This window comes from Acomys minous (genome assembly GCF_964271855.1).
Source record: "Acomys minous genome assembly, chromosome: 10".
Lineage (NCBI taxonomy): Eukaryota > Metazoa > Chordata > Mammalia > Rodentia > Muridae > Acomys > Acomys minous.
In genome coordinates, this window is record NC_140491.1 from 3,481,987 (window position 1) to 3,497,282 (window position 15,296).

Consider the following 15,296-nt stretch of genomic DNA (forward strand, 5'->3'; position numbering starts at 1 on the left):
CAAGAATGGAAACGTGTATGCTGAACCACTGTAGACAAGGTACATAGAATACTTTGACTTTACAGGGGTCACAGTTAACTGATTGCTTTGGCTCTCAAAAGAAGCTTTAGCCTATTGATTGATGTGTCTGTATTATGGGGATGGGGGGAAATCTAGACCTGACAGTTCAACAGTGTTAGTTTCTGGTGAGGCTTTTCTCCTGGACTTGGAGATAGCCTTCTCTCTGTCTTTATATGACCTTTCTTCTTGATGTTTGCACTTCTGGTCTGTTTTCATAAAAACACAAATGTTTGCAGTAGGTCTTTATCTTTATGGCCTACTTAAGTCTTGACCTTTTCTCCAAGAATGTTAACGCTATGGCTCATTATTTTAGCGTGTGAGTTTGTGGTTGCTGTACATGTGCTGTAATACTTAACAGCATAGATTCTTTGTATCTCACCTCTCTCAGTTCTTCTTGGTAGCTCACATATTGTAGGTTATGCCTTTCCACATATTTGTGATTAAGTGACTAGATTTCTCACTAATGGGTCGTGGAAATTTGAATAATTTTACTATCATAATCAATCCATATTAAGAACTTTTCCAGTCATATGCTTAGAGCGTGTGTGACAAAGTATGATGCCAACTGCTAGAAATTCTGAATATTGACAAACACGAGTGTGAAACTTTCTAATTTTGTATGTGATTTTTCAATTTTTTCAACTAGATGTGCTTAAGTTATTTTTTTTTACATTCTATGCAGTTAGTAAAATCTACATATTAGCATTATAATTGATATGACAATTGCTTATTGGGATTTGAATTTGCATTCATGGAGATTACTAAGGTAATTGAACATTTAGAAATGTTCATTGTAGCATTAAATTTTCTGTATTAAGAATTCTTTGATTGCCTACATTTTATTATATTTGTTTGCTTATTTACTTATTTATTTGAAAATGTCTCCATTATATAGTCCAGGCTGGCTTCAAATGCATGCTCTTTCTTCTGAACTCTCTCAAGTACTGGGGTGTGCAGGAACACGCCTGGCTAAAGATTTTATTATTCCTTTATATGATTTGCTCTGAATGTAGGTGTGGTCTGTGTTTTTGTCTTTCATTGTTTAGCTGGTTTAGATGTTTGGAGATTATCTTTTCATTGTTTATATTTTCTGACTTAAATATGTATTCTATTTATATGAATATGTATGAATAAATCTTATATAGAATTTAAATTTCTATTTTTTTTCATATTTAACCTAAGATCTCACCACGTAATATTGGCTATCCTCAAACTCTGATTCTTCCTGCCTCAGCCTTCCCAGGCCTGAGATCACACAGAAATTTCTATTCTCTGACTTTTAGCTATTTTACTAAACTATCACAAGGTTAGTGAGCATACAATAACACCCTGAAAGGTTTACAGTAAGGAAAAAACAGTTCCTGTCCCATTCAGAAAATTAGGGGGAGGTGTGACTGTATTTCAGTGCAATAGTACAATATATATTTAGCATGAACAAGAGTCAGAATTTAACCATTAGCATCAAAATTAAAGTAACAAATAAATATGAACCACTAAGCCTGAAGTATTTTTGTTTGTTTGTTTGTTTGTTGGTGCTTTCAAGACAGGGTTTCTCTGTGTGACCTTAGCAGTCCTGGACTCTCTTTGTAGACCAGGCTGGCCTTAAACTCACAGCAATCTGCCTGCCTCTGCCTCCCGAGGGCTGGGATTAAAGGCATGTGTTACTATGCCTGGCTTGCCCAAAGTATTTAATTCATAACATTACTTTTGCAATGAGTTAAAAATTATATTAATTCTTGAGATCTACAGCACCTGTGTAAGAGACATTTTGTCTCTGTTCTGTTTTGCTTTTTTTTTTTTTTTTTTTTTTTTTTTTTGGCTATCCTAGTATAAACATCTGTAGGTTTTTTAATGTCTTTAAGTCGTGTTCTCCCAGTGTTTTACATCTCTAGGAGCTTTTTGGAGGTGGTGGTGCTGAGGACATGCATCTGTGGAAAGAGTGCATGCTTTGTAATCATGAGGACCTGAATTCGTATCATTAGCACTAATGTATAAAATCAAAGTATAATCTTACTGGTCAGTAGCCTGAGCCTGAGCCAGGTTGGTGGTTAAGTGAGAGTGACCACAGTGAAACACCTATAGATTTCTGGCTAGTCATCTAGGACAAGCAATGTCCACCTGTACATTGTGTGAGGGACCCCATTTTAAAGGAATACTGTGTAAACTGATGCATGAAGATGGAAAACTCCTCCTCTGGCCACTGCATGCATAGACACAGGGCATGTGATACTACACACAGATATGCTTATCTAAATCTAACACACACACACACACACACACACACAGAAGCCAAAGCTTGTATTTTTGACAGTTTACATTAAAATACACAGTAAAGTAGGCTGTAGCCATATTATTACAAATTATTCACATAGATTATTTAAATAAATTTATGACATTTTCAGAACATCCTGTTTTCCAACTTTGAAAATGGTGTAGTGTACATAGTTTTATTGTCATAGGTAGATATTACTTTATTGTCTTAGGGTTCCTATTAAAACCTAATGCAACCTGAGGAAGAAATGGCTTATTTCATTTACTCTTCCATAGCGCTGTTAATGTGGAAAACAGTCAGGGGAGAAACCAGACAGAGATGGAGCCTAGAGCCTGGAGCAGCGATGCAGGGGCTGCAGAGGAGGAGCCAGGAGCAGCGATGCAGGGGCTGCAGAGATGGAGCCAGGAGCAGCGATGCAGGGGCTGCAGAGATGGAGCCAGGAGCAGCGATGCAGGGGCTGCAGAGGAAGCGCTGCTTACTGGCTTCCTCCTTGTGGATTCTCTTTCATGGCCACCAAAGGGCTTTTGGAGGCGTGTGAAGTCAGCGGCCATATGGAAAGCATTTTAGCTCATGGACTTGGCATTTTCCATACTGTTTTTTCCTATGTTTTCATTTTTCTGGAACAAACTGGGAGTCCCACCCTTATTTGAGTGATAAGAGGCACTTATAGGACTCACTGGCTTCTTTGTGTGTTTGGGGCTGTAGCTCTGCATCAGCTGTTATCAGTGATCACATATCTCCCAGAGAGTCAGCAATAATCTGTTCCAATATCATCATCCTCTATTTCCTAGAGCTTTCTTGACAGGATCCTTTTTTTTAACATTAACATTAGCATCATAAAAACCTTATGTTCATTTGAAACGTACCATAGACGATTCTGACAGTTTCGTATCTGTCAACACTTTTAGCTTTTGCTCATGCTTATGATTTTACTAAGATTTTCACCGGATACTGGCAAGAAGTGTGGGTAACACAAGCCAAGCTGGAAGCTCTTCTAAAATTTGTATTGCAAGCATGCTTCTGTAACTAATCTCCGCATCAAGTCGTCTTTTATTATTTAACTTAGCATCACAACATCATGTTGATCCACTGTGTTGTGCATTTACTTGGAGTCAATTCCTCTCTAAATTCAAGTTGCTATCTCAAGGATGAAATATCTTATTTTACCAGCAACCCAGATACAAACTGTGTCATTAAATGTTATTTGTGTTTAATGTTTCATGTTGAATGATTTCCCTTAGAATTTTAATGAGAATATAATATATAAAATCTCATATGTGGTCATATATTTTTTTGGGGGGAAAAATCAACGAATAATAACCAGTTGATGTACAAAGTGACATCGAGTGAATAAAAGCCTTTTAGAATGAGACTTTACATTTTAAGTTTTTGAAAACAAGAATTATGCCAAAGCCGGCTTAATAAAAGTTATACATCACATAATATGGAATACTGTGCATAAAAATAGATACTAATCCCAGCTTTCCATTCACGCTGCCTGACAAGCTGCGAATCTGCTCCTAAAGATCACAACAGGCCCATTTACACTGTAAGGGCCTTGCCACTAAGTAGGGCATCATGTTACTTTTCGTTTTCAAGGGCTGCCCTCCCCCTTCATCCTGGCTGAGACATGCTGATCTGGAGCTCACTCAGACGTGCAGCTGTACACACTTTGCTCTCTTCCTAGTGTCCAGTGATCTGGGATCCAAACGTACCATGTCCAGGCCGGAATCCAAACATGCCATGTGAGTCTGTAGTGTGATCTCCTTTTGCTTCCTGATAAACTGAATTTAAAAGAGAAAAAGAAAAAGTCCTTCAGTTTTAACCCTGGAGAGGAAATTTTCCTTATAAGGATTTACATTAAAGTTAGTGACTTTTCCTGTCACCTCAGAATTCTACTTAAAGTGCATAATGGATGATTCTATATCTTTAGCAATATTTATGCTTATAAGAAGTTGATTAAATATTATTACTATTAAGATTTTCAACATTTTTTTCTGTTCTTTTTGTTTGTGTTGTTTTGTTTTGTTTTTAGAGGCAGAGTCCTTCTATATAACTCAAACCACTTCTTTTCTAGCCCATAGTGATATCACATTTATGGCAACACTCCTGTATCACGTCTTTTTCATTCATTCATTCATTCATTCATTCATTTCTGGTAGCGTCTAATTCGGGCCTATTAGTAGTAATTAAGATCAAACAATAGTCAAGAGAGTTTCTTGCTTATGAACCATAACAACTCCTTTTTATAATGCTTGCTACTTGACTTTATTTACTCCTCTGTGACAATAAGTATCACAGTCAACAGAGGAGGCGGACCCCGTATGCACACAAAGCAGAGACTGCTAGTCAAGGCTTCTAGTAAAGCACGTCTTCCAGGTTCCGAGGATTATTTTTTTGAGCCTAAATGAATGTTATCATACCCAAGTAATAAACCATTAGCATGCCATTTCTACACCACTTTGACAGAAAGCACAAAAGTAAGTCATGGACATGGACAAAGAAATGAGAGAAATTTGTCAATATGATTTATAATTGTGGGGCCAGGGGGAAACAAGGAAAAGGGGCTACTATTGGGTTGTACAGTGAGGACTCGCCCAGAGCTCGTGAAATTGATGGGTTAGGTCTTTGTTTTAAGATTACCTATGAAGCTTTCTGATGATTATCCCTATGTTATAAGCTGTAAGTCAACTTTTGTTACAGATCCTATAGATTTTAAAACAATATCCAATAAACATAAATCCTGATCTACAGAAAGTTTACACAATAGTCTTACAAATCTTGATATAAGGTTCATATCACTTAAATGAAACCAGTAGTTTAATTTTTTTTTTAGCTTCCTGGTTTTGATTTGATTTTTCTGCTGGAAAGTCAGGTCAATTCCCTGACATAGATAGAGACTTCCTAACTTCAGAGACAAGGTTTCAATACAGCAGAACAAGATAAAAAATACTTTTAAAAAAAGAAAAGAACAAAGGAAGTTTGACTGTTTCCTTTCCTCATGAGATCACTGGCTCGTGTTTGGACATCTGTTCTCATCTTTATTCATTGTTCTTAATGTGGACATTGAAGTGGCTTGCTTTGTGTTTTACTGTTTGTGTTTGAAATATAGCTCATTGATATAGATGAGACGTTAGCAAATTATGGCCTGATCCAGAACAAAATTTAAACATAACCTTTTATTATTTTATTCCCATAATATTTGCATTCACAATGTATCCTTTATTTTTAAGTATTCTAATAAAACCTACAAAAATAACAAGTAGGCAAAGACAAATATGTGAAAGAGGTAGTAGGTAACTCTCAAATTCTGGAATCAACATTATATAATCACATACAGGGAGGGATGTGAACATACACATAGAGGCATTCTTGCCTCTGGCTGGGCTACTCATTTTGTGTGTTTATTATTTTACTTTTAAAAATTATAATTGCAACTCTTTTCCCTCTCCATTTTATATAATTGTTGGTGTCGCTGGTATAATCTCCACAGTAAAATTTTAATCTCCCTTGTGATGCTATGTTTTAAACATTTAAAAATGCTTCCTTTTAACTATTATTATGATTCTATTTTATTTTCATGACATGACCTTAGCTACATTTATATAATATAGTTATAAACATTTGTTTTAATTATATTTATTGCACTAAAGTGAATTATAGGTATATTTACTTTCTTTTTGAAAAAAATTTACGCAGATATTTAAAAACCTTATAAAAGTACACTTCCATTTCATACTTTATACTATTTATCTCTAATATTCTCAGAAACCACAGAGTATATTATTAATAGTTTTTACTCAAGCCATAAATGAACAAGAAAAAATATTTATTAATTTTTCCTTCTATTAATAATTGGTACTTTTTTCCATACAGTATATCCTGATTATATTTTCGCCTCCCTTGGTTCCTCCCAGTTCCTTGCCAAGTCCCCTTCTATATGGATCTTTCAGGGAGATAGATATGCACATCCTCCTGCGTGCGGACATCCAGCTAGGCCAGCACCATTTGTTGAAGATGCTTTCTTCTTTCCCTTACATAGTTGCGCATCTTCTTCTTCTTCTTCTTCTTCTTCTTCTTCTTCTTCTTCTTCTTCTTCTTTTCTTTTCTTTTTTTCTTTTTTTTTTTTTTTGTCAAAAAATCAAGGGTCCATAGATGTATGGATTTATTTCTTGTTCTTTGATTCCATTGTTCAGTCTGTCTGGTTTTGTGCCAGTACTATGAGGGTTTTGTTATTACTACTCTATAAAGATGATGACATTTCCAGAAGTTCATTCATTGTACAGAATTGTTTCAGTTATACTTTTTTTTTTGTTGGATTTTCCATATACAGTGAGTATTGTTCTTTCAAGATATGTAAAGAATTGCATTGAATCTGTAAATTGTTTTTTGGTAGGATGGCCATGTTTTTATGTTAACCAGGGGAAATGGGAGATGTTTCCATCTTCTGATATATTTTTCAATTTGTTTCTTCAAAGACTTAAAGTAATTGCCATAAAGGTCTTTCACTTGCTTGATTAGAGTTTCACCATATGTCAATGCTGGCTGATACCCATGGGAGCATTTCCCTTTTCTGAGAAAAATGGCAGCAGGTGTACAGGAAGGAGATGAGAGGGCAGGACTCTGAGGAGAGGAGGGAAGAGATGCTGTGAACAGGTTATAAAGTAAATAAATAACTTAATAAAAAATTAAAAATAACAAAGAACTTATTAATAGTAATTTTAATTTTTTCTTGAAATTTAAATCTTTGTTCCTGTCACTTCCAGGTTCTCTTCCTCTTCCCTGCACTTTCCCCCAAGTCTCTTTACTCCTCTCTCAATGTTTGTCTCAGTATCTGTCTCAAGGTGCTCCTGGGTGGAGCCTGTCCACCCTGATAGGCTCCTACCTGCAGGCATAGCAGAGTACCATTGACAGTCACAGGGGTTGGTTCTCTCCCATGGTGTGGATCTTGGGTTGGACCAGACTTTGGTGGAGAGTCCCTCAATCTTTCCCCTATCTGCTCTATCTTTATCCCTGAACACCTAGTAGGCAGGGTGAGTTTTGAGTTGACGTTGTTGTGGGTGGGTTGGTGTTCCCTTCACTCTGCTAGGAGACTCATCTAGTTAGAGGGTGTCCTCTCCAGACACTATGGCCCCTGCTACTGTCCCTCTCATACCCTCCCAGGAGCCTACCCTGACTTGGGGCTCCAGCTCGTCACTGAAACACCTCTATGCACAGTTTCTCTTTTCCCTACAGGCATTTTGTCCTCCCCCGACCCAGACCCCACATGTTTGATCTCCACCCTCATATTCCTCTGTGTTTCAACCCCTGCCTTGTTCCTCCCTTCATCCACTCTCTCTGTCTGTTCTGTTGCCCCATCTGGGTTATATTTAGGCGTCCTCCCTTGGACATCCTTGCTACTTTTCCTCTTTGGGCCTGTGCATCGCAGTATGTTTATTCTGACCTATATGAATAAAATCTGCTTATAAGTGAGTACATACCAGGCATGTTTTCCTGGTTCTGGCTCACTACACTCAGAATGACCTTTTCTAGTATTCATTTGCTGCAAAGTACATGATTTCCTTGTTTTTAATAGCAGAGTAGTATTCCAATGTGTAAATGCGCCACAGTTTCTTTCTTTTTTTTTTTTTAAGATTTATTTGTTTATTATTATGTATACAGTGCTCTGCCTGCACATACACGTGCAGGCCAGAAGAGGGCATCAGATCACATTATAGATGGTTGTGAGCCACCATGTGGTTGCTGAGAATTGAACTCAGGACCTCTGGAAGAGCAGTCAGTGCTCTCAACCTCTGAGCCGTCTCTCCAGCCCCGTGCCACAGTTTCTTTATCCATTTATTGGTTGAAGGGTGTCTAGGTTCTTTCCAGATTCTGGCTATTACAAATGAAGGTGTTTTGAACATAGTTGAGCAAGTGTTCTTGTTGTAAGGTAGAGAGTCTTTTGGGTTTATACCCAGGAGTAAAATAGCGGGGTCTTGAGGTAGATATTTTCCTGGTTTTTTGAAAAAGAGCCAGATTGATTTCCAAAGTGGTTATACAAGTTTGCACTCCCAGCAGCAATGGAGGAGTGCACCCCTTTCTCCACAAGGAGTGACAGAAGATTCACAAGGAGACCAACCAAGCCAACTAACTAGGGCCCAGAGGAGCCTGAAGAGACTGAGGCACCAACCAAGAACCTTGCATGGACTGGACCTAGGCCCCTTACAAAGATGTAGCCAATGGACAGCTCAGGGCCCATGTGGGTCCTCCAGTTAAGGGGAGCAGGGGCTCTTCCTGACAAAGATTCTCTTGTGCCTTGCCGGGCCTCAGGGGAAGACACACTGTCAGTCAGTCCGGACCTGGGGTGAATAGAGGAGGGGAGAGGAGGGAGAGGGAAGGGGAGCAAGGCTGGGAGGTGAGAAGGAATGGGGGTGAGACCAGGATGTAAAGTGAATAAATAAATAAATAAATAAATAAATAAATAAATAAATAATTTAAAAACCTTTGGTACTTAAAATTTGAATATCTGTGTCTTTTTAAAAAAATTGTGGTGTATAGTATATATACTAACAACATTTTTACCTAAAACCGTATTTCAAATAAAAATATTTAAAATTTCATAATTCCTAGTCTCTTACAGCAATTTAGCTCATATTTGATTAAGTAGTATGCTGCAAGGAATACCATTAATTCTCACAGGAGAGACTCAGATAAAATGGACATTACAAGGTAACACAGCAATCACACTGAAATCTCTGCACAGGCTGTACTGAAGGAGGAATATTCAAAGGGTATTTCATATTTTCCTCTGAGATCCAAAGAAAGTCAGTGTGACTTCTCTCTAGTTCATACTGTTTTCAGAGGAATTATATAGAATAGCGTTTTTACTATTATTATTACACACTAATTATTAAGTTTAACTTTTTTGACTTCTGAAACTATTATCTTTTTTAATCACTGTTTTTGCAATGTTTAAAATTTTTAAAAAATTGTTTTTCTAAGACACTTAAGACTGTGCTTCTTCTAAATGTATGGTATAAAATGTATTAAGAGATAGAAGAATTGATGAGAAAAATTTTTACCAATGTGTCTGTATACACACACACACACACACACGCACACACATACACACACACATACACACACACATACACACACACATACACACACACATACACACACATACACATACATACACACACACACACATACACACACACACATATACACACACATACACATACATACACACACACATACACACACACATACACACACGCACATACACACACACACACTTGTATTATAGGAACTTACCATATTAGTGCCTTTTATGTTACTGTGATAAAATTAATAATAGCTCACTAGGGAAGAAAGGATATTTTCCCTTACTGTCCTAGAGGAATAAACTCCATCCTATCAGAGAAGAATTGCCAGCAGGTGTATGAGGTTAACTTGAGTTATTAATCTGGAAGCAGAAAGAAAGACCAGGAAATGGTTCCAGGCTGCCAAATCTCCAGGTTTCTCCCTAGTGACATACTTCCTGAAGTGGTGATTTACTCCTTAAATCTGTGTAACCTTCCCAAACAGTGCCAGCACCTAAAAAACAAGCAGTCAAACGCACGAGACTGTCAAAAACATTGCACCTTCTAATTCTAACTATTGGCAACATTTATTTCTTCATATATTTACACAAATCCTTTTGCTATTAATATATCTAGTATTAAAAAAGAGAGAGAGAGAAAGAAACAGATTTTGGCACTTAATGACTTAAAAATCCTCGTTCATTTAATGTATAAACATAATTTCATATAATGATTGTGCTATGGTGTGGTGATCTACACTTCTAGATAGGGCCATATAAAAACACCTTATAAAAGATGCAATGAAAAACAATAGTTTCTATGCTATGGTTTGAATAGACTCACATTTCTGAACTTCTGTTTGCAAGTGGCTTTGAGAGGTTGTAGAACTTTTAAGGCATAACCCTGGTTGGAAAGCGTAAGGCAGATGGGCAGGGAGCTGCAGACTCATATCAGCTTCCACTTCCCCGCTCGCTCTTTGCTTCCTAGTCCACGCACGTAGGACATGACAGTTCTGTATCTCCACCAACACGGTCATTCCAGCCACTGGGCTGCACCACTGTGCAGAATGGTTCCCCTGAAACCGTGAGCTAGAACGATGTTCCCATTGGGTGTTTTGTCACAGCAACAGGAAAGTAATTAATATATCTAGCTTTGTATTTGTTATGAAATTTACCTAATTACAAGTACTACGGTATTTTCACTGCAACATGTTTCCTTTCAGCATAAGGTATAGTCTTAGTATTCAAAGCTAGTTTATCCAACTGTCACAATACAAAAGCAGTGAGAATCATTATAATGATGTACATAACAGTCTTGTGTTTTCACCTCAGCCCCACCTGTCATCCTGCTGCCCCTAGTTCTGCACCAAGGTTTTGTTTTGTCTTTCTAAAGTACCTAATAAACACAGAGTACTTATATATAATGGTTGTTATTATATGAGTTCACATGCTTATTTATTTATTCATATATATATATATATGTGTGTGTGTGTGTGTGTGTGTGTGTGTGTTTGTGTGTGTGTACATGCCACAACATTCATGTGGAAGTCAGATGATAATTTTCTGGAGTCAGAACTATATGGGTTCAGAAAATTGGACTCATGTCACTGAGTTTGGCAGCAAACAGTAAAGTGTCTTTACTTGACAAGCAATCTTGGCCACCCATGTCTAGTGTTTCCCTATCTTTAGACAGTCATATTACCTCCATGAAGATAGAATTATTATAATATCTGTGAATGATAACTCACAAATAAGGCCCAATAAACACAGCTGAATAGATTCCTTCGGCAATTCACACATTGATTGGAAGAAAATCCATCATTTTCCATAGAACAACTGAATGGTATAATGAGTAGCTGCCTGGTGGGAAATATTTCAATTTTTGTTCTTTCCATGCTTAAATCAATGCGGTAGAGTCACTGTGAGTATCGGGAGTCACCAGGGAATCTATAAAAGTTTTAAATGGGAGACTGACTTGATTGAATTTGAATTTTATAAAGACAAATGGGAGGGAGGCGAGGCTATAAGCGGGGACGACAGCAGGCTAAGGAGCTATTAGCAACACATGTTGTATTTTGTGAAGAGATGATGGCCACCCAGGGTACAGCAACAGCAAGGACCAAAGAAATACGGGAGTGGGACGAATGATAAAACGACAGAAGTGACGGAGTCTGTGACAAATTAGACCAGCTCATCTCACACGTGTGTATGAATTCTCTGGGACAAAGTGTTTTAGAAGAAAATGAAATTTTACATGTTCTCAAGGTTTGCTAAGAGCTTTTTATATTTTCCTTATTTCGCAGTATTCAAAAAATGATTTGTCTCACAGAAATGTTAATATATGAACAAGTTTGTCTGTGATATAGTAGAGGGAGGTTTAGAACAGGTCCCAACCAGGTGGTGTGATGGGAAAGTCAATGCCTAAGATAATTCAGAGTCAAATTCATTGTGTCAGTTACTGTGCTAAAATTTTACTGTGATAGGAAAGAGCAGAGGAGAAATAGATTGTGATTAAAAATTGAACCTATTCTTCTTGGATATACAACTTGAATAGTTAATGAATGTACTAGACATATCGAAGCTCAAATTCTTGTTGACTTTTTAAAAAAAACATTATAATTCATTCAGATTACATCCAGAACGTTATCCCTTCCCTCATATTTACCTGGTCCCACCCTCCTTCCCTCTTTGACCCCATTACCCTCCCCTAGACCTGTGACAGAAGGGGACCTCCTCCCCGACCATATGGTCACAGCCTATCAGGTCTCAAATAGATAGCCTGCTTCCCCTTCCTCTGTGTGCCACCAGGCCTCCGTACCAAGGGAAGTAATCAAATAAAGGGCACTGAAGTTCATGTCAGAGGCAGTCCCCACTCTCCGCACAAGCATGGAGAATGAGCTGTTCATTGGCTAGAGCTGAACAGGGGGTCTAGGGAGACTCCACACAGCCGGGATCAGGACAGATGCAGGAACTTCCTGCTGGACACCAGGTGGAGCAATGACAGTGGTATGGAACAATGGGGGAATGGAAGGACACAGAGGGCTCAGGAGCACCACAAGGAGACCATCAAAGCCTGCAGATCTGGACTCAGGGAGGCCTGGACAACTGTTGCACCAACCCAAGGTCAATGCATGCAATAAATCCTGTTGGCATTTAAGCTCTACTTTCTGTGAGGAAGAAACATGATTATATATCCCAGAAAGGAGTGGTCTTCTGAGAAACAGAGCTCAAAGCCTTTGTCACTCTTTCCCTAGTCTTTAATCAGTTTGTAAAGGGTCTAGTTCCTCACATTGCATGGTCCTTGGTTGGTGCATCAGTCTCTGCAGCCCTGCCCCTGTCCCCACACTTGTTGGCTCCATTGGCCTCCATGTGGAGCTCCTGTCCCCTCCAGGTCCCTTTGTTCTCCAGCTCTGCTATAGGACTCCCTGTGCTCCACCCCAAAGTTTGACTGTGAGTCTCAGCATCTGCTTGGACCCTCTGCTACATGGAGTCCTTCAGAGGACCTCTGTGGTAGCCTTCTCTCCTGCTCCTTCTCTTCAGCTGCTTAGTTGTCCTTCTGAATGAGAATTAAACATTCTTCTCAGAGTCCTCTTTGTTATTTAGTTTCTTTAGGTCTGTGTATTAAAGTGTGGTTATTATGTGGCTAATATCCGCTTACAAGAGAGTGTATACTATGCGTGTCATACCTCAATCAGGGTGATCGTTTCTTGTCCCATCCATTTGCCTGCAAATTTCAAGATTTCCTTGGTTTTAATAGCTGAGTAGTATTCCATTGTGTAAATGTACCACAGTTTCTCTACCTATTCTTCTGTTGAGAGACATCTAGGTTGTTTCCAGATTTTGGCTATTAAGAATAAAACTGCTATGAACATAGTTGAGCAAATGTCCTTGTTGCATCTTTCGAGTGTATGCCCAAGAGTGGTATAGTGGGTCTCTAGATAAAAATATTCCCAAATTTCTGAGAAAGTGTCAGATTGATTTTCAAAGTAATTGTACAAGTTTTCACTCTCACCAGCAGTGTAGGAATGTTCCCCTTTCTCCACATCCTTGCCAGCATGTGCTGTCACTTGAGTTTTTTATCTTAGCCATTTTATATGAATAATTCGACCTATATTTCTTACCATGCCAGTGCTATAATTGTTCAATTATAATTAATAATATCTTAATTTTCATGAATACTTTTTTTAAATACCTTATTATTTTTTGAGATTATAGTTACGTCATTACCTCTGCTTTCCTGTCTCCAGATATAGCTCCCCCGTATTCTCTTTCAAAATCACAGCCCTTTATTGATAAATTTTTGTTGCATATGTGTGTACGCATGCCAGCTGCCAGGCCCTGCAATGGCTAGGTCCTACAGAGAGGTTAAGGAGTCCTCGAGGGAGGAGCAAGTCAGCCAGTTTCAGGGGTTGGGGAATCTTGCTTCCTGACTGACTGACTGTCAGAGTGCTTCTTTATTTATACAGAACTCAGTAGGTAGGGATAGATTCATGTTGTTCCAAACCACAGATCATGCCATTTTTGTCCCTGAGCCATGTTTCACCTTCCTTTGGGTCATAAGTTTAGTCATCATTGATAAGCCATGACAGAAGAAAGGTATCTTTTACAATAATTTTCTCTCATCAACCCCATAATCCAACTCTTTAAGAATCTAGAGGCCAAATCATGGCAGCCCACTCTCAGGCTGGTAGCTCTTCCAGTTTCGAGGACACTAGACAGAAAGAAAATCTCCAAGCCAGCCTGGGCAGAGTGGCATGTCCTAAGCAGTGTATTATTTACCCTTAATGCTCAGAGTGTTAATTGTCATTAGACCCAAGAAAAATCTTCAGGCCAAGGCTGTTGTTATTATTCAATTTCTGCCATAATACAATGTTTATATCTTTGTAGAATTTATATTTCTAATCTTGCTGTCTTTTCTTCCTTGATCATTCAATATGACAGTAGCCCTACAGATGCTTTTTTTTTTTTTAAAGAAATGGAGGTCTTAATACTTCATTTTTTTTGTATTTATCCACACCATTCTATGTCCATCAATACAAGCCCCTATGTAGGGCAGAGATAACTCCAACCATCCTAACTTTGCTGCTCTATCTTTTCCTTGAGGATACCATATGCAGGCCTAGTATTGTATGTCATTAATTGCCTGAGCATAAAATAGATGAGACTTTTAATCTGATCTGCTGCCAACTCCTTAACCCACCAAATCTTGTTTACCTTTTTAAGTTTACTTTCTTCTGATTATCTTGTTCTTCAGTGAGTACAAGGGCAGATGCTCCAAGGGTATCTCAGATCTGAAGCCTCATAAAGATATATCTGACATCTTTGAGTCACAACCTTCATGGGATAAGGAAGATCTTCAACAGGGCCTGATAAGGATATCTCCCTAAAAGTTGGAATGGTATTATGCTCAGGACTTTCCTGGAGAAGCTCAGAACCAGTGATCATGGGGGAAGGTGTAAATTATTCATAAGAATTTTCCATCAATCCAATATCCCCAAGTTGTACGTATATCCCTCTCCCCATGCATGCAATATGTGGCAGTCAAGACCAAAAGCAGAAGATTGCATGACAGCTATCACATCATTTGGCCCAGCTTTGCTGGATCTTTGTCAAGTGGCTGTTCTGGGTTTATGATTTTTGCTGTTTTCATTAGATATGGCTATGCCGTATGTATATGTATGTGTACGTAAGTATATGATGCATATGTATATACATATGCATGTATTCCCCTAAGTACACAAACACAACATGCTCAGTCAGTATGTATCTTGTAAGTACATTTTCAGGGATTATCATTGGTATTGGGTAAGCAGTTGGTATTCTCCTTTCTAGGGAAGATTATTGCTCCCTGTCTCATCCTTTCTTACTTGCCTGTATTTCCCTGTGAAGGGCTGAAACCTT